This window comes from Anser anser, assembly GCF_964211835.1.
Source record: "Anser anser genome assembly, chromosome: W".
In the NCBI taxonomy this organism is placed as follows: domain Eukaryota; kingdom Metazoa; phylum Chordata; class Aves; order Anseriformes; family Anatidae; genus Anser; species Anser anser.
The window spans coordinates 13,332,445-13,352,787 of record NC_139731.1 but is presented as its reverse complement, the minus strand read 5'-3'; the positions used below and the strand labels follow the sequence as shown (position 1 = coordinate 13,352,787).

At 53.5% G+C, this 20,343-nt stretch overlaps 1 long non-coding RNA gene across 1 annotated transcript; it reads right to left on the bottom strand.

Moving 5' to 3' along the window:
- Positions 1-634: 634 nt before the first annotated feature.
- On the bottom strand, positions 635-9,037 carry LOC310888773. The gene is made up of 4 exons (XR_014576152.1): positions 8,451-9,037; positions 3,414-3,571; positions 2,086-3,137; positions 635-1,611 (listed from the first exon to the last, which is right to left on the bottom strand). It is a non-coding gene; the product is annotated as an uncharacterized lncRNA (long non-coding RNA).
- Between the last annotated feature and the right edge of the window lie 11,306 nt (positions 9,038-20,343).

The following is a 20,343-nucleotide window of genomic DNA, read 5'->3' as shown; positions in this document are numbered from 1 at the left end:
TGGTGAAGGGCCTAGAGGGGAAGACATATGAGGAGCGGCTTAGGTCACTGGGCCTGTTCAGCCTGGAGAAGAGGAGGCTGAGGGGGGAACCTCATCGCAGTCGACAACTTCCTCGCGAGGGGGAATGGAGGGGCAGGTGACCTATTCTCCGTAATCACCAGTGACAGGACCCACGGGAACGGTGTTAAGCTGAGGCAGGGGAAGTTTAGGCTAGACATCAGGAAGAGGTTCTTCACCAAGAGGGTGGTCGCACACTGGAACAGGCTCCCCAGTGAAGTAGTCACTGCACCAAGCCTGTCTGAATTTAAGAAGAGATTGAACTGTGCACTTAGTCACATGGTCTAAACTTTTGGGCAGACCTGTGCGGTGCCAGGAGTTGGACTTGATGATCCTTATGGGTCCCTTCCAACTCGGGATATTCTATGATTCTATGAAAACAAAACAAACAAACAAACAAAAAAAACACTTATTTTGGTGCAGCCCAGGACACAGCTGGCTTTCTGGACTACAAGCACGTGTTGCTGGCTCATATTGAGCTTCTCATCAGCCAACCCCCCCAGGTCCTTCTCACCCCTTGCACAGCCTCTCTGCATGCCGTGCTGATGTGAACCCTTCATCCTGATGGACCCCTTGCTCCACTAGGCAGCGGCATTGCTGGAGGAGGGGGCTTGACCCGGGGATGGGCAGGTAGCAGCCCCCAAATTGGACCCGAGGGGGGGTACTCAGAGAGGCTTTGAGGACCCCAGAGAGGGGACCAGGGGCATCACCCCGGGATGCCCAAGCAACCAGCGGCTTTTTTGCTCGGGCTGCAGCTGCCCTCTGCCGGCAGCTGCCGGGGGCTGAGCTCGGCCCCGCCATTTCCTGAGCCCTTTGCCCCCTCCGCAGGGGCAGCAGGGCCCAGAAGCTCCGGGGATGGCTGCTTGTGGTTTTGTCTCTGAGCAAACAATACTCTGAAAAGCCAAGGTGGCAAAATATACTAGAAAAACAAAAAACAAACAAACAAACAAACAAACAAAAAAACACCAGTAATTATGCTTGAAGCAGAGAAAATACAAAAAAAAAAAAAGAGAAATAATGACGGTTTATTCCCACCTGCACATGTGGTCCATGCAGGCAGGTCTGCTTTCCTGGTGAAACACCTGTCTGTGATACAGCAAACTCCAGGATGCTGGGGGAGCCCCTCTCTCAGCCCCTGCCTGCTGCTCCCTGCCTCTGCAAGTAGCCATGGGGCGAGCAAGGATGGCAGGATGGCAGCTCCTCAGCACAGCACAGCTCTCTGCACCCTATGGGACCCATGCCCCAAAGCTGTGTCCCTGAAGGTGCAGAAAACCCCCTTTGAGCAGCTGAAGCTGCTGGTTCCTCACCCCAGTGCTATTAGCAAGTGGATGCAGAGCCAGAGGACCAAGAGAAAGTGCCACTCAGCGCCCTACAAGGCCTCTTTGAGCTCCCTTTGAGCCTCTGCCATGCGAGGATCCTGGGACCATGACAGAGACTGATGTCTTCAGCGCTGGCAGGCTGACACCTGTCCTTCCTGCCACCCCATGATGAGCCTGCCAGCGTCTCCCAAGGGTTGTGGCTGAGGCCAGGAGTGGGGCTGGATGCTGCCCCAAGCTGGTGTAAGGAATAGTCCAGCAATTCGTGCCACTAAGGGGTGTGAAGGGTTAACATTGAGGCCTGGGTTTAGGCGAGAAGAGAACAAAGGGATTTCTTCAGAGAAAAACTGCTGACTTTGCACGGACGTGCAGTAACTTCTGACAGCCGGCCAAGAGACCACTAGATAAGGAGGAAGAATATGAGCCTCCCTGTCCGAGCGGCCCCCGAGAAACTAACAGAGACTGATAAGCAGGCGCAACTGGGAGGACTTCGGATTCGGGAAACCAATTATAATAACCCTGCCTCTTCTAGAAGTAGTAATGAATATGTATTAGCCTAGGAGCATAAAAACCAGCCGCCTTACGTAACAGGTGTGCATCCTGGTGGAGCAGAGACTCCCGGCGCACCCAGCGCTGTTTGCTTGCCTCTATTCATTTAATAAATTGTAAACTTTGATTGTAATCCTATTTGGGACCCAGTCATTTATAACACTGGCATCACAGAGGATGCCTGCCAGACAGAGATTTCCCAAGAGGGGACAGGCTGTATTCCATCACCATTCATACTCCTTCTGGGTTTTGAATTTTGCAGGCACAGCCAAAGGGTGTGCCACTGGGCAACAGCTTTTTGATCTGGAAAAGGGCAAAAGTGTCCAGTTGGAGCAGTGTTTTTGAGCAGCCCAGAGCAATGCTCCAGGCAGATCCTGGCACCTAGGGGAGGAGTAGTGTGATCCAGGGGTGTCTGTCCATCACAAAAAGATGGACCTTGAGCTGAGAGGCAGCAGAGGAAAAGAGGATATGGTAATTAATGGCAAGCACCCCTTGAGCAGGGTCACGTATGGATGGAGACCAGCTCACCTGTATATAAAGGGAGGGAGTGACAGCCACCCCCTGCACCAGGAAGAGATGTCGTGGTTGAAGCACAGCTAGGGAGATTTAGGTGAGACATCAAGAAAAGCTGATATCTACACCCAAACTGATCACCTGGAGCGAGGTGTGGGTTTGTAGGACAAGCTCAGGATGTTTTAGTGCCCTGCTGTTGGAGGTGGGATTTTCTAAGGGCCATGAGCAAGTTGTGGTTCAGAGACAGCCATAGTATTTTCTGCTTAGGATCACTGGGAAAGCACAGACTGGGGGCACCCCACCCGTTGGGTCTGGAGCACCTGTATCAACAGGAGACCAAACCGTGCACTGAGATCAGTTTTCCTGAGCACAACTGTTTGTTTTTTTAACCCATCCATGAGAAAAAACACCTGTGGAGGAGCAGGTGCCATTCTCAGGGGCACAAGCAGCACGGCAAGTGTGTGCAGGGGGAGGAGGGAAGATGGGGACGTCTGTGAGCAGAAACAAGGGATTTGTGCATGGTGACATAAAACCATTATCTCCAGTAAGCCCCTGGGATTTGCTGTCTGATTGAGTTATAGCTGGTTGCTGGAAACTGATATGAGGCTCTTTATTGGGGTCAGGGTGAGAGGTTGGTGTGGGAGAAGAGGAAATATCCTCCCTTAAGGTATGTCTCTGTCCTTGTCTGTGGGACTGTGCGAGCTGCTCCCATGCAGGGTCCCAGGCAGTGTCCCCAAGGTGGGGGTCCCCACGGGACACATCACCAGTGGAATAGCACATGTCAGTAAATCCGTGGGTGTTTGAGGATGTCCTGCAGCCTTTGCAATAGACCTCCAGCACGGACCAGATGTATGAAGGTATATCATCCATGAGGAGTTTCCTTCTGCTGATGAAGCTGGCAAAAACGCTGCTGGGGAGATGTATTTCAAGACAGGACCTTCTTATGTCTGTGCAGGTGCTGCCAGCTGAGCTGGGAGCTGCAGACCCCATCCCCACGGCCACCCCAGGATCGTGCAGCCCAGAAGCACCCAGCCTGCAGCACAGCACAGGCGTGCGGTGGCAGCACAGACCACTGCCCGTGCTGCAGCCAGAGCTGGAGCAGAGCAGGGCTTGCACATCGCATCCAGGGCTGGCTCCTGCAAACAGCTGCATGTCAGGCAAAGGCAGTCCAGAGGGAGTGACCTCCTGAGAAGGATGAAAAGGATGGACTGGGGCATGGAGCAGGCAGAGGATCAGATGAGGTGAAATTCTGCAGCCAGAGCTGCTGCCTTATCCCTGTCTCAGTGCCCCAGCAGGCAACACTCCTGGCAGGCACCCTGCCTTCGGGATGCTCACACTGCAGCGGTCCTGCTGCCTCCCCCCAGCCTGCAGAGCCTCGCTGCCACAGCCCTTTGGGGGTCCCTGTCTGGTATCTCCATGCCACCACCTCGCTGGGGCAGGGAGTGGGGTCAGCCCAGCCCGCTGCCTGCACAGAGCCCCACAGGGGCTAGAGGCTCTCTGGTGGGATGGGAGACTGGTGCTGCTCCTGGAAGGGCTGGGGATTGAGGCTGGGCCTGGGAGAGGTGGCAGCACAGGGCATATTTGGGCTGTGAGCTGCCAAAGGGACCAGTAGGCTTTTGGGAGCAGCTGGCACTCAGTGGGGTGAGGAGACGGGGTGGTTCAGGCAGGACTCTGCTGCTAATCTTGCTAGCATTCCTCATTATGGACATTTGTTAGAGACAGAAAGGCACGGGGGGGGGGGGGGGGGGGGGGAGGGGGTGTGTTCCAACATTTCCCCAGGCACATGATGCCCAGCCCAGCGCAACCAGCTTCCAACGGACTGTTATGGGACAGACTCTGCTTTCTGCACCTGCATTTGCCAAAGGGCACCAAAAAAGTGCAAAGATGGTAAATTCAGGCATCAGTCAAATTTGTCCTTGACCAAATAACTTGGAAACATTTGAGAAAGACCCATCCTCTCCCCCTGTTACAGCACACAGTGACACCAGGAAGATGTCACACCCCAAGGATTCCCCTACACCAAGAAGAGAGAAGGTTGCTCCATCCTTGGAGCACAGGGAGAGCATCTACCCGTGAGCTGCAGACAACCTTGGTACCTGTTATAAAGTTATATTAAATATCAGCACCTCCTGGATTTCATCTTCCTTCCTTTATGGTTCCTACAAACATCCACTCTCTTCAGAAAAGCTGCTCTTGGGAATGCAAAGTGCTGGGGGATGCCGGGCTGTGTGGATTTAAGCACCGTGGCAAACCCAGCATCACCCTGTTGCAACGCAGTGCACAGATGGCGAATCACTGGCCTCCCCGCTGGGATGTGCCGCAGCAATCACACAGCGGCTCCCACCCCAGCTGTTGGACCGAAGGCAAGCACCTCTGCTCGCTCACGGCTGTGGCAGCTTCAGAAAGCATCAGGGGACCAAGAAAGGCAGGTCTGATGCCGCAGACAAGCCTCAGGTGGGTGAGCTGGGGGCACAGCTGTAGGACCATGTTTCGGGATCTGGAGGGGGTTGCTGGTGGTTCCCATGTCCTGATCCTGCTATTGCCCTCACCCCTAAGCCCCAGCCCTGTCCATGCTAAAAGCTTCAGGGCAATGTGCATGCAGGCTTCCCTGCAGGACTGAGCAGCCAGTCATCCCAATAATCCCAGCAAAGCTGGTGTAGTGGTGTGAGCCATCCCCCTCCAGCTCAGGCATCTCACCGCCTGGCACAGCCCATAGCGCGGGTCATCCCCAAGTCCTGCCATGCACCAGGGCATGGACATGGGGCAGGCAGGTCCTGCTGAGCTGGGACTCTCCTAAGTCTGTCCCCAACATCTCTGCAGCTGGGGAAGCCGCGGACTCCCCTGGTGTCTCCTTCCAGGTGATTTGCAGATTGTGATGATAGCAAGGACAATTTATTCTCAGCCATCTGATGCTTTCTCACCCGAGCATACTCCCACACCAAGGGAGTGCTCAGCAAAACACACTTTTGGAGGAGAGTCCCCCAAGACTGCAAGAGTCCATGGGCTTCATCTCTGCAACTTATAAAAATTTTACTACAAATCTTCTGGCCCAACTGAGCCAAGAGTTTGCTCCATAAATTACAACCAAGCCAGGGCTTAGGAGTACTAAAACAGACGTACTTCACAGCTAAAAATAAGGCATGGCACAGGCTTGAAGATTTGTTCTGCCTAGAAGTTTTATTACACCCAAACTGTATGAGATAATGTGCAACAAAGAAATGCTTAGTGGATCCATCTGCTTTTGGACACATTTGCCTGTGCAATCGCTTTGGAACGAGGCAATGAAACCACAAAAGAAAGTGGAGTTAGACGGTGTCACGGAGTGCAGTGAAACTTTCTCCAGACAAAGGAAAAGGCGACCCCGTCCCCTCGCAGCACTGTGCTTACCCTAATCCTGCAGCCCTGGAGAAACTGCATCCCCTGTGCTCCTGGGGCCTGGAAATGCCTCTTGTTTGCCCTGACTTTGCAGCTGGAGAGCATCCAGGGAGCCTGGATGGGGACCCTGCAGGGACCCTTTGGGTGAGTGAGGCCATATCCTGTCCCTTCCAGGAGTTTGGGCATGTGGAGCTGTTTGGAAAGGAGTGAACCCTGCCAGCACTGATTCTGGGTGTTGTTCCTGAAGGTGGCTGGGGTCCTAATGGCCCCGAGGAGGCTGCACACCTTGCTGTGCTGGTGGTGATCAGCATGGACCTAGCTCTGGTTGCGTGCCCAGCATGGAAGTGAGTCCAGCCCTGCGTGCTGGCAGCAGGTCCCTTCCCTGGATAGGGACGGGTGCAGGAGCTGTCATCTGCTCCCTCAGTCTGTCCATGAGGGCAGTCGAGATCCAACCAGGCAACCAAAATTGTTCTCTGTATATTTGGGTCAAATGCTGGAACAAGGGTGTCACAGCAGCACTCCTCATTCACTTCATTTCCATTCTACAGACACTTGTGTATGTGTGTGTGGATGCTCCTTGCAGTGCCTCAGCTCAGCCACATCTGAGGTTTTCTCCATACAACCCCTGTTTTTCCCCACACTCCAGCTACACAGAGACAACACTACCCTGTGCATTTTGTCCACTGCTCCCTTCTGCTGAAGCAATGGGAATGATCATTCCCAGACCATGATTTCTATGTGCTCCCTATGTGCTCTCCTGATGCTTGGCTGAGCGTGCTTCCAGGTGCACCTCCAGCACCATGCTGGTAACCCCCAAATGGGGTCCTGGCTGGGAATGGGATGCCTCAGATCACCTCCTCCCTGCTCTGGTGCTGACATGGGCTGGCAGAGGTGATGATAGTTTGGGGCTGTGTATCTTAGGGACAAAGCATGGGCCAACACACACTGGAAACTTCACTTACTGGGAGGATTTTGAGCACTAGCAGGGAGCAATGTCTCCTGTTCTCTCCAGGGTAACATCTCTCTGGAGTCCCACCACCCTGAACTGCTGGGCATGGCAATATTGCACACACAGGCCAGCATTTAGGATGGGGGATCTGCAGAAAGAGCTGGCTGGCGGGATGCACAAGAGGGAGAAAAGCACCATTTGACCTTTGGGACATGGCAGCATTCTGCTGCTCTCCAGACCTTTGCAGGGAACTGATGCGCCTTGGGGACACCAAGCTGTGGGGTGAGATTTGCTCTAATAAACACTATGTCCCTGCTCTGCTCCTGGCACTCCCCAGCAGTGGCCCAGCAGGCTCACACTGCTGATACTGGGAGCAAAGCAGAGGGACCACACGCAGCACCATTGCAGCACGAGATGCAGGGTCACACTGCGGTGGCACTCATCACAGCTACGTGTGCTGGGATATGGCATGTGTCCCTGCTCCAGTGCCAGGATTTGCTCGGGTGTTTGCAGAGTGAAGCCTTTTCCTGTGCAGCCTGGTGTGTGAGGTTTGTGTAGAGCACGGTGAGCACTTCTGGGGGCTGCTGGCTGCTCTGACAGCAGGAGCCAGGGGATAAATCCCCCTTCACAGAGGGGCAGTGGGTGGAGAGATTCTGGAGCCAGGAAAGCAGGACATGAAGCCTTGGAGGCAAAGCGTGGAGGAGGAGGTTTTTGATGCCTCGAGACCTTCAGCACTGCAAGCCAAGGAAGTGCAAAAGGAGCTGGGAGCAGCCAGGCTGGCTTAGCCAGCAGGACCAGCCGTATAACAGGAGCAGAGCAGGGTGCGTTCCTCATGCACAGGCAGAGGACACCCAGCCAGGAGCAGGACAGAGTAGCACAGTGCAGCCACCGTGCAGCACAGTAAGTCTGGTGGGACAGTGTGAGCATTGGCATCACGTGCAAGGTGTGGGTTGGCACAAGCCTGGCCTCCCTCAGAGATGGAGCCACGCTGGCTGGCTGTATATTAGAGAGCTGCATTTCTGTCAGCGAGTCCTCGGGTGACATAGAGAGCTCTGGGAGTGAAGTGCCTGTCATTTATCAGCCTCCCTGGAGTCCTTGTGGCAGGAGCAGACTCCACGGCACGTGCTTTGGGCCACAGAGGTGCTGCTTCCGGGGCTTTGCAGAGCAGTGCTGGCTGGCAGCGAGGGTGGCCATGACTGAAAGAGCCTTTATGGTCCACAAGGGCAGCAGTTTTGGTGTGCAGGTCCCAAGCCAGCAGTGGGGCATGGGGAGGAATGTGACCTTGCAGCTAGATGCTGGCTGGATGCTTTTCTAACCCAGCACCGCAGGGCTGCATGCTGCACTGTGAGGGTCATCCCAGGCTGGTTAATCTTTGTGCTGTGGACAGGATCACAGCACTGAGGAGTCTGAAATGTGTCCTGCAGCAGTTGGAGTTATCCCTGTCAGGATGAGTTTTTTCTGGGGTTTGACCCAGCAGCTGCAGGGGAGCAGAGAACTGGGAAAAGCAGCACCAGGTCGGTCAGCATCAGCACTGTGAGCACAGCCAGGAGATGCACAGCCTAACAAAGCCAGGAATCACAGCTACCCTGTGACCCTGCAGCTGTCACCCTGTCCCCTGTCTGGGGCAGAAATAGCTCAGCCTTCCCCTTTCTCCCAAGCCACCGCAGCACCAGCTCCACAGCAGCACCCACTGCAGCTCAGCACCAGCTGGAGAATTTGCTGGGGACCTGCAGCCTCAGGTGTGCTCAGGTGGTCATTAGGGCCACCAGAAGAGAGCCAGCCCTGGGAACATACAGACAAAGTTGCATTTTCGCAATAGAAGGTGTTTTTGCAGTGGAAAATTCCACTAACCTTGCATATTCAAAAGTGATTGTGCAGCATAGCAGTGGGGAGTATGTTAAGCAGATAAGGGGAAGGTCCCACTGTCCCAAAATAAGGAGGATAGCTAAGAAAAACAGGATGAGCAGTACGAAATCAGTAAAAACAAGAAGGGAAAAAAAAGGAAAAGGAGAAATTAATGGTTGGTCAAATCAAATTGTACATATATGGTATAGAAGTGCGTTGAGTAGGTTGTGAACCTGTAGTACTCAGCCAATGAGGAAACAGGGGAGAAATCAGGTGTCGGGTAATAGGGAATATAAGGTTATGATAAACTTTTACTGTGTGCTCCTGCTTGCAGGACGCCTGCCATTGCAATGGCAAATAAAATAGCTTCACAGAAGACCCTGTCTGAAGAAAATTATTGAGATTTTTCTCACAGCGCTGAGACCAAGCTGTGGTGCGTGGTGAAGCCATCTGTTTCCATCCTGCAGCTGCTGTCCTTCCCATTGCAATTTACTCTGACTCCTATAATTTATTCATCCCAGGATGCAGCTTGTACATCTGCAGTATCATTATTCGAGACGTCATTAGCTTGAAAATTTTATAAACCTCTGTGCAGGGGATAAGTTGAAAAGTTAAAGAGGGTTATTGTGGCAGGAAAAAAGGGGTATTTGCTCAGTGTTCATCTCACACCAGAGAGCTGGGCTCTGGGGGGCTGTGGAGGGAGATCAGCAGGTTGGTGTGAATGAGTAAACTGTTGCCAGCTCCCAGCCAGCTCAGCCAGCTGCAAATCCCTCCCTTCAGGGTCCACGTGCTGGCCAAGGGGCCTACAGGCATTTCCACATCTTTCTCCTCTCTTGCCTCCTCAGCTGCGCTGTTTCCTCAGGCTAATGACAAGAGGGGCTGAAAATCCAGATGTGTGCGTCTGAACTTGTTGCCCCTGTTTCTACCAGTGTCCGTGATGGGGCAGCCCCAACATCGCTGCACACCCGGGTCAGTCTGTCTGCTGACTTGCTGCCTGGTGAGGGTTAGCATGATCCTGGATCATCTGCCTGCTGCCTGTTGGCTCGGATGCTGCAGGGCTGGATAATCCACCTTCCACCTCCCCTCTCTGTGCACCTAATCAGTCCCTCTCACACCTTGTCTCTCTGTCTCCTGCGGGTCACCATCCTGCAGTGCGGGTACATCACGCACTGGTTAACTCCGTTATCGAAGCCCTGAGCTTTGCCATCAGTCAGTAGCAGTCCAAGCTCAAGCTTCAGCCATCATTTCCCAGTCTGCACAGCCCTCTCCACCCTACTGGCATCTTGTGTCTCTAGAGCCACCTTTGCCTAGGTTGCTCCAGGACCAGCCTGGAAGGATACAGCTGGAGGGAATTCACAAACCCCAAGCAACAGGAGGGGAATGAAGCATGGGGAGATCTGCAAGACATGTCAGCCCAGCTAGGACTGAGCAGTTCCCAGCCTGTCCAGCTCTTCCAACATGGCCAGATTGTCTTGACTCTTTTCCTTCCTTCAGGGACACCTACACATTAAGGTTACTGTTCCCCATCCCTCTTTCTTCACCGTGATTTTCTGTGTATTGTTTATTGTGGGAGATGGAAGTGAGAAGCCTGAAATGCTCCTTGGCAGGAGGACAGTCTCATTCTGCTGCCTGGCACAGGTAGGCCTTGCCTGCTGGGGTGACTTTGCTCCAAGGTAGTTCCCCTGTGCTTTTTGGGGTGACAAGTCATGGGCTGTGAGAATCACCTCTCCCACATTCATAGACCCAATTCTGGCGATACCAGAATGGGCCAGGCTTCCCATCCCATCTGACTTCGGTGCATTGCTCACACCAGAGACTGTCCCCATACTCCTCCCCACAAATTCCTGGCTCCTTGGGAGCAGAATGGCCTCCTAGCAAGGCCTGGTTATCTTCTGCAAACCACAGTGTCCCTGGGGACTTCATGACCCTCAGCAAGCCTTGAAGATCCTGGATTGACCCATGCGTCATGGTGAGCTGGGACAGAAAAGACATCCCTAGACTGCTGCTGTTGCTGCTCGTCACTGGATTGTGGTGACCTGCACTGCAGTGAGGTGTGTTTGGTGGGTGTTGGCTGCTTGTCCAGATGCCATGCACAGAGGGACACTTTGGAGACAGGTCACCACCTGCCAGGATGGGATGGAGCCAGACAACTGAGAAGAGGTGGCTGGAGGAGCTACACTGAGACTTTGACCATGATGATTACTTCTGGAGTGCAGAGACCAAGCAAGACTGAGCTCGATAGCCAATGCTGGCAGCCAAAACGAGCTCCTCCTTGCTCTGCTGCTGCATTGGCTTTCTTCTCCCCATGCTGCACCACTTCCAGCCGCTGATATGCAAGGAAAGTCTTTTTCTAATTGTTCCTGACTTCAGACTGCTGCCAGGTAAACAGCATGGAAATTACTGGAGACAAGTAAATAATTTGTAAATAATCATTTATTTATTACTTTCCCCTCCTTTCCCTGTGCAAGCAGATTGCAAGATGCCTCAGAAGTGTTCGCAATTTGGAGTTAGTTCTCTTGTGAGGCATTTCCCACTCCCTATAAATAACTGATATAAATGAACAGATCAGAGTGAATATTAAAGGCCTGAAAATCTAGAGACTTGCGCTGCTGAGCTGATTAAGTACCGCTCCAGCTCCTCAAATAGATGAGCTATCCAACGAAACAGCATGAGGAGGTTTCATGGTGCTGTAATTAAAGTGTACGCACATTTGTTAGTCAATGGCTTGCCCGTGGGCTAGGGTAGGTAGTGTGCAGAAGAGGATTGGTGCACCCTGAGGAAGAATGCTGTCTTGCTGCTGAGGGTCCATGAATGTCATCTGGACATTAATAAAAACATTTGCTTTTGGGGCTGGTTCATGCTATACTGTGTTCCTGCAGAGCTCTTCATGGGAAGCAAACACGACTCAGCCAGCTGGACTGGGCTGACACCGGAGGATCACAGAGGAGCTTTCTGGATAGCCTTGCACATCTGTAAATTACCTGAGCAGTGGTATGCACGGAGGTTTTGCGCCCCAAACCCGCTGACAGCATGAGGATATGCTGACTTCAAAGAGTCCAAGGCCGGGCTCACACTTGTCTTCAGCCAGGCGCTCTGTTCTGGGCATTTATCCACCTTCAAGCTCAGCCACCTGGTTTGTGTTATTTTTAAAAAAAGAAAGGCTCTCCACCCCCTACTTGGCTCCTGAGGCAAGGATTCAAGTCAGCACTACATGAAACAGGGGAGATTGGAGGCAGGCTGACATCTCTGATGCTCTTGCAAAGCCCCCTGCCAGCCCTGTGCTCGATGCTCTCCAGCCTGGCCAGACCCGCTGCCCAAGGTGATGTTGGCAGGATCATGGCTGCATCTGATCCTGGGTGTTTTTCCCAGTGTAGATCTTAATCATCTCTTGGTGTTTGAAGGATGGGCAGGGGCTCCCGCACTCAGGGACATGACCTGAGGCAGGCGGCAGAGGTTCTTTCATGTCCCCTGGGTGATGCGAAGGCTTTGGGATGGCAGCAGGGAAGAGGGACTGGATGATCTTTCTGGATCCTGTTTGTTTCTTTCATCCCTGGGCTAGGAGGTCTTGGTGGGACTTCAACCAGTGCCACACATCTATGGTCCAGGCACCCACATGATTATGGTACCCAGGGGATGCCAGTAGTCACCCGCTGTCCCCCCAAAGGGCATGAGCCCTCTCTGGGCATCCTGCAACACATCTACAAGTATGGTGCAGGCCTTTTGGCTCCCCTGGGCATCTCCTCAGCAGCCTGTGTGTGGGCAACCCTGCCGAGAGCACCCACAGAGCATTGCAGCAGGCCCTGGAGCAGGTCCCTGCTCTGGAGCAGACATCCCTGGAGACATCTTTTGGTACCAGATGGCTCCAGTCCAGCCTGGAAAAGCAGGATCACCTCCACTGGCCATGATGGATTCCCATGGAAGTGCTGTGTCTTACCCATCTCTCACCTGTCCCAGTGTCCCCCTCCCCGCTCTCGCTGCCTTTGCTGAGCCCAGCTCCACTCTCCAGATTGAGGGGACCATTCCCACCATAGGGATGGGCCCAAAGCTGCGCACAGCTCCCCCTTGCCAGATCCCCCACACATCTGCAGTCCCTTCCCCTCTCCATCAGCCCCATGCATCTGCACTCCAAGGTGGAGTGGGATTTATCCTGCCCCAGGTGCTCGGTGCGAGGGGTCAGCCCTCATAAACCTCGCTGGCACCTCAGCCCAAGCCAGCTGCCTCGCTCATGCCCATGGGGACAGCGTCTGTGTCCCAGGCACATCAGGATGGTGCCTGGGACCATCCTTTGGACCAGCACCCATCCTGGTGGGTCCAGGGCATGTCGTGGTGGCAGTGGACAGGCTGAGCACTCCCCTCCCTGCTTCAAGCCCTCCAGGTAACCCCAGCCTGTGGGAGGCAGTGTGAAGTCATTCTGGTCCTCCAGCAAGCCCCTCCAGCTGCCTGGAGACAGCGCAGATTGTGGGATGTGTTATAAATTACTCTTTTAGCCAGAAAGAATTAGTTTATTGAGTAAGCGATCAGCAAGCAAAACAGCGCTGGGCGGCTGGGGAGTCCATGCTCCTCCAAACGGCGCGCACCCCCCCCCCCCTTTCGCAGTCCCCTTTTATCACCGAGGTCTTCCGGGGTTACGTAGCCCCCTTCCTGGTACTGCAGCTGCGTCGGCTGTTGCGAGGGGGTCGTCTCCGGTCCCTCTGGTGGTCGCATGGATGAAGGCAGCAGTCTTCCTCTGCTTGGTATGTGGTGTTTTCCCCTCCTTAATTGGTCATGTCGGTTTGTCTTAAGATAGGGCAGTGGGTTATTGGTTTTGCAATTATATTGTTTACACAAAGTTCTCTCAATCTTCTGTCCGAGACAGCAACAGGCAGGGTGCCTCAAGGTTCTCGCCGCCGCCTGGGTGACTCCCTTTGTTCCTTAATATAGCCATGGGAAATAATGAACAAACATGCTTTATACATCACAATCCCTCCTTTTTCTTTTAGTTAGTTATTTTGTTCATTATTTATTATTTATTCATTTAGTTAGTTATTTTGTTCATTAATTCCTGGTATGCCTGACTACTGAGCATTAAAGTTTCAGCATCCTCATCCGTGGTTATGGGTTCATATTTAGCACGGATATGCGCTGCCTCTAAAATCAAATGCGCTGCCTCTAAACGGCTTTTTACAATCGCGATTACTCGGTTAAAAATACATGGTCCAAAGGTTAGCCCTAACACTAATAACAACAAAGGTTCTGCAAAAGGTTGACAGCAAAGTTGTAAGCCAAGGTGAATAATTAAACCAAGATTCGTACCAATTCTGCCTAGCTTCATTCTCTCGCTTTCTCTTTTCCAATCCTTCTCTGAGCTTCATCATTGTATCCCTCACTACTCCAGTGTGGTCTGCATATACACAGCATTCTTCTTTCAAGGTGGCACATAATCCACCCTGCTGCAAAAATCTTAAATCTAGTCCCCTACGATTTTGCAAAACAACTTCCGATAGTGACTTTAGCGATTTTTCCAGGGCAGTAATAGACTGTTCAACTCGAGTTAAGTCTTCATCTACAGCCACACGTAGGGAGGTGAACTCCTGGCTTTGTCTGACCAGAGAGGCAACTCTCTCAGTGCCCACCCCCGTACCTCCCAGAATTATCAATGTAGCCAATGTTACAGCCGTGATTGGTTCTCTTTTTGTTAGATCATACTCTGCTACCGTGTGCCGTGTATATACGTACTCTTCAGAATGGTATAGAATTCTTGGTACAATTATTACCTGTATACAGAAATCTTGAGACACATTAAAGAGTTTGAGTGATAAACAAGGGGTAACACCCGTCGATGAGCAGACCCATCTAGCGTTATTTGTGGGTATTAACCATTTTTCTTTACCTCCTGGTATAACCTTCTCTGTAATACTGCATAGATGGAGCTTCTCACTAGGGACCGTACCTACACACCTGCCATTCCCAGTTACTTCCGTCAATGTTATTCCTACATCCCTTCCCCAATTGCATTGTGGAGGGTTGGGGTTACTTGAATGGGTGGCCTCTCCCAGATCCCCAATAGCGTCGTAATATGGAGGCCTTATATCAAGACATAACCAGCAAGATCTAGGTACGTTTGGATTTGTTTGATTCAATAAGTAATAACTAGCATTCATGATTCTCCACATGTTATTCTCAGTCATCCCTTCACTTTTCACTTCATATTTTTGACCCACTGATTTATTAATAACCTTTAGTGGTTTTGGGCTATTAGAAGTTTGTATTCCAAAAGCTTGTGTAGGTTGAATTCTTAAAACACTCCCTGACAGTTCTTGGTTTGGTCCCACCCGTTGGGGGTTCTTAGCCTCTTCTTTCTTCATATATATTATACCTCCCCTATCAGCTCCAGATTCATAAAACCTGATTCCCCAACATTGTCCTAGGGTCCATCTTTGATCATCCAGTTGCGTTACATTGATGTATGTGAATTTGCAATTCATGTGATCTGACCTGTAGTGCCGTAGACTTCCACCATAGAGGGTGGTTAGTCCGCCCTTATTCTTCCAGTTACATCCTGGTGGCCCGTGCCCCACCTTCAAATATTTATCTGCTCCAGCCCCGGGATTACAGTCTGTGGCAATAGTCTCACAATTCCAATAAGCACAATAGTATTCATTTGGATAATTACAATACGGCCTTCCCGGGTTAGAACTTGGGCACATATCACAGTATCACAGTATCACAGATTTCTAGGTTGGAAGAGACCTCAAGATCATCGAGTCCAACCTCCGACCTAACACTAAGTACTCCACTAAACCATATCGCTAAGCTCTACATCTAAAAGTCTTTTAAAGACCTCCAGGGATGGTGACTCCACCACCTCCCTGGGCAGCCCGTTCCAATGCTTAATAACCCTTTCGGTAAAGAAGTACTTCCTAACATCCAACCTAAAACTCCCCTGGTGCAGCTTTCGCCCATTCCCCCTCGTCCTGTCACCAGGCACGTGGGAGAACAGACCAACCCCCACCTCTCTACAGCCTCCTTTAAGGTAACTGTAGAGAGCGATAAGGTCGCCCCTGAGCCTCCTCTTCTCCAGGCTGAACAAGCCCAGCTCCCTCAGCCGCTCCTCGTAAGACTTGTTCTCCAGACCCCTCACCAGCTTGGTCGCCCTTCTCTGGACTCGCTCGAGCACGTCCATGTCCTTCCTGTAGCGAGGGGCCCAAAAGTGAACACAGTACTCAAGGTGCGGCCTCACCAGAGCCGAGTACAGGGGCACAATCACTTCCCTAGACCTGCTGGCCACACTGCTTCTTATACAAGACAGGATGCTGTTGGCCTTCTTGGCCACCTGGGCACACTGCTGGCTCATATTCAGCCGACTATCAACCAGTACTCCCAGGTCCTTCTCTGCCAGGCAGCTTTCCAGCCACTCATCTCCCAGCCTGTAGCTCTGCTTGGGGTTGTTGCGCCCCAGGTGCAGGACCCGGCACTTGGCCTTGTTGAACTTCATACAGTTGACCTCAGCCCATCGGTCCAGCCTATCCAGATCCTCCTGCAGAGCCTTCCTGCCCTCGAGCAGATCGACACACGCACTTAGCTTGGTGTCATCTCCAAACTTACTGAGGGTGCACTGGACGCCCTCATCCAGACCATCGATAAAGATATTAAAGAGGACCGGCCCCAGTACCGAGCCCTGGGGGACACCACTAGTGACCAGCCTCCAACCAGATTTGACTCCATTCACCACAACTCTCTGGGCCCGGCTATCCAGCCAGTTTCTAACCCAGCGAAGCGTACGCCAGTCCAAGCCCCGAGCAGCCAGTTTCTTGAGGAGAATGTTGTGGGGAACGGTGTCAAAAGCCTTACTGAGGTCAAGGTAGACCACATCCACAGCCTTTCCCTCATCCACCAAGCGCGTCACTTTGTCATAGAAGATCAGGTTCGTCAAGCAGGACCTGCCTTTCATAAACCCATGCTGACTGGGCCTGACCGCCTGCTTGCCCTGCAAGTGCCGCGTGATGACCCTCAAGATAATCTGCTCCATGAGCTTCCCTGGCACTGAGGTCAAACTGACAGGCCTATAGTTCCCCGGGTCTGCCCTGCGGCCCTTCTTATAGATGGGCGTCACATTGGCTAGCCGCCAGTCAACTGGGACCTCCCCCGATAGCCAGGACTGCCGATAAATGATGGAAAGCGGCTCGGCCAGCTCCTCCGCCAGTTCTTTCAGTACCCTCGGGTGCATCCCATCCGGCCCCATCGACTTGCGCACATCCAAGCTCCGTAGCAGGTCGCCAACCATTTCCTCATGGCTAGCGAAGGTCACGTCCTGCTCCCCATCCCCTTCCACCAGCTCAGGGCACTGGGTATCCAGAGAACAACCGGTATTGCCGCTAAAGACTGAGGCAAAGGCGGCATTAAGCACCTCAGCCTTTTCCTCATCGTTAGTAACTAAGTTTCCCCTCGCATCCAGTAAAGGATGGAGATTCTCCTTAGTCCTCCGTTTTGCGTTGATATATTTGTAAAAGGATTTTTTGTTGTCTTTAACGGCAGTAGCCAGGTTGAGCTCCAGATGAGCTTTGGCCTTTCTAATTTTCTCCCTGCACAGCCTCGCTACATCCTTGTAGTCCTCCTCAGTGGCCCGCCCTTTTTTCCAAAGATTATAAACCCTCTTTTTTCTGCTAAGCACAAGCCACAACTCTCTGTTGAGCCAGGCCGGTCTTCTTCCACGCCGGCTCGTCTTTGGACACGTGGGGACGGACCGCTCCTGTGCCATCACGATTTCCTTCTTGAGGAGCGCCCAGCCTTCCTGGACTCCTCTGCCCTTCAGAACCGCCTCCCAAGGGACTCGGCCAACCAGCATCCTGAGCAGCTCAAAGTCAGCCCTCCGGAAGTCCAAGACAGCAGTTTTACTGGTCCCCTTCCTGGCCTCGCCAAGAATAGAGAACTCTACCATTTCGTGGTCACTCTGCCCCAGACAGCTTCCGACCACCACATCTCCCACCAGTCCTTCTCTGTTTGTGAAGAGAAGGTCTAGCGGGGCACCACCCCTGGTAGGTTCACTGACCAGCTGCGTCAGGAAGCTATCTCCCACGCTCTCCAGAAACCTCCTACACTGCTTTCTCTGTGCCGTGTTGTGTTTCCAGGATATGTCCGGGAAGTTGAAGTCCCCCACGAGGACAAGCGCCGACGATTTTGCAACTTCTGTCAGTTGCCTATAAAACTCCTCATCCGTCTCCTCATCCTGGTTTGGCGGTCTATAACAGACCCCAACCAGGATGCTAGCCTTGCCGGCCTTCCCGTGGATCCTAACCCACAGGGATTCAACCTTATCATTCCCAGCCTGGAGTTCCACAACATCAAAAGATTCTCTAATGTAGAGAGCCACGCCACCACCCCCTCTGTGCTGCCTGTCCCTCCCGAAGAGCCGATAGCCAGGCATTGCAGCACTCCAGTCGTGGGAGCGGTCCCACCACGTCTCCGTGATGGCAACCAAGTCGTAGCCTGCCTGCTGCACAATGGCTTCCAGCTCCTCCTGTTTGTTACCCATGCTGCGTGCATTAGTGTAGATGCACTTCAGCTGGGCCATCGCCTTCTTCCCTGGCCTAGCCATTGTTTCCCCCTGGCACAGCTCCAACAAGCCTTGTTTGAGCCCCGTCCCCCTTCTTACCTAGTTTAAAGCGCTCTCTATGAGCCCCGCCAGCTCCTGGCCTAGGATCCGTTTTCCCCTTGGAGATAGGGACCCGTCTGGGGCCATCAGGCCGGGTGCCGAGTAAAGCTCCCCATGGTGAAAAAACCCAAAATTTCTGTGCTGGCACCAGTCTCTGAGCCACCTATTAACCACGTGAGCTTTCCGTGTCCTCTCCGTGCCTCTCCCTTCCCCCGTAGGGATAGACGAAAACACCACCTGCACTCCCGCTCCCTCCACCAATCGTCCCAGCCCCCTATAGTCCTGTTTGATAGCCTTGAGGCTTCTCTTTTCAGCATCATCACTGCCAGCCTGGACTATCAAAAGCGGGTAATAGTCAGAGGGGCGAACCAGGTTTGGAAGCTTCCTGGTAACGTCTCTGACCCTGGCCCCAGGGAGGCAGCAGACTTCCCTATGTGTGGGGTCAGGCCGACAAATAGGGCCCTCCGTTCCCCTGAGGAGGGAGTCGCCCACAACAATCACCCTTCTTTCTTTCTTGGTGGAGGCAGTCCTGAGGCGTGGAGTCAACTTCCTCACCTCAGGCATCCTCCTGGGTAGGCTTCCTACCTCATCCTCACCCACCGGTCTCTCAAGCTCCAGGGCCTCAAACCTATTGTTCAAGGGCACCTGGGAAGGCGGCGCCGGAAGGGGAGGGCATCTCCTGTGAGGTCGAGCAGGGACCTGTCTCCATTCCTCCTCAACTCGCAGGTCCCCTCCCTCTGCCCGATGGTGACAAGGCAGGGGGTCCATCCCCCTTTGGGGCGTCTCACCCTGGTCCCTCTCCCTCCGGTCTTGCAGGGAGTTGCTCCACCAGTCTATCTCCCGCTCGCACTCCCTGATATCCCTCAACCTCTGCACCTCCTCCTTGAGTTCCGCCACCATGCGGACCAGGTCGTCCACCTGCTCGCACCTCACGCAAGCAGTCTCTCTGCCTCCCACCGATGGCAGCAAGAGGCTCAGACACTCCCCGCATCCGGAGACCTGAACTGCCGCATGTTTGGACGGGCAGTCGGTCTGGGTGTGTACTGACTTCCTAGAGAAAGCACCGTGCCTGGTGGAGACCATTGCCGCCTAGCTGACGGGAGAGTGCCGTTGGAGGAGTTGTCCCTATGGGCGGGTGTGAGCGCTCCGCCCTTCCTGCCCGCCCTTCCTGCCCGCGCTCACTGCCTCGCTAACTGCCGCGTCACTCCCCCCGCGTCACTCCCTGTTTGCCGGCCCTGGTCGCTCGCGCTCCCTAAGGGCTGCCTTTGAACGGCCGGGGGGAGGAGCTGTCGCTGACGCTGCTGGCTCCGCCTACGCCTCGTCAGCCTCCCTCACGAGGGCTGCCGGTGCCTGGCGGCTCCCTCACGTAGGCTCGATGCCCGAAAAATAGCCCTGCCTGTCCCGATCCCGCGCTCCGCTGCAGCACGCGTCTGCCCCGGAGCTGGTCGCCTCGGCAAGTGGCTCTGAAATGGCGGTGGTGCCCGATTTAAAAGGCCCGCCACTGATGCTGTTGCTGACGCTGCTGGCTCCGCCTACGCCTCATCAGCCTCCCTCACGAGGGCTGCCGGTGCCTGGCGGCTCCCTCACGTAGGCTCGATGCCCAAAAAATAGCCCTGCCTGTCCCGATCCCGCGCTCTGCTGCAGCACGCGTCTGCCCCGGAGCCGGTCGCCTCGGCAAGTCATATAGAAGCTTAGTTGATTAGAACACGTTTGCTATATTTCAACCCCAGGTTACAAGGTCACACAGTAAGACCTTAAAGCTCGGGCCCCCAGCAGTAGTTATCTGCTGCACAACATGGTGATCTTCCCATCTAATTAGACTCCATATAACAGGTTTATGAGGGTGCGCAGACCCAGGAACAATGAAAACAATCACACCTATTACTATGTATCGCAAAAAGTGGCTAGGGCTCATTTTCCGGAGTTCTTTACCTGGCCACGCAGTTCCCCACTGTTTCACTCTCTGCCTAGCTTGTCAGTTCGGTTGCGGCGAACTACAAGGTGCAGGTTCTTCTCGGCAGCAGTAGTGTTCTTCAGGGGAGTTTCTCGGGTAGCCGCGACCTCTCGACCTGTCACCGATCACATAGGGTCCCCCTCCTCCCCCTTTT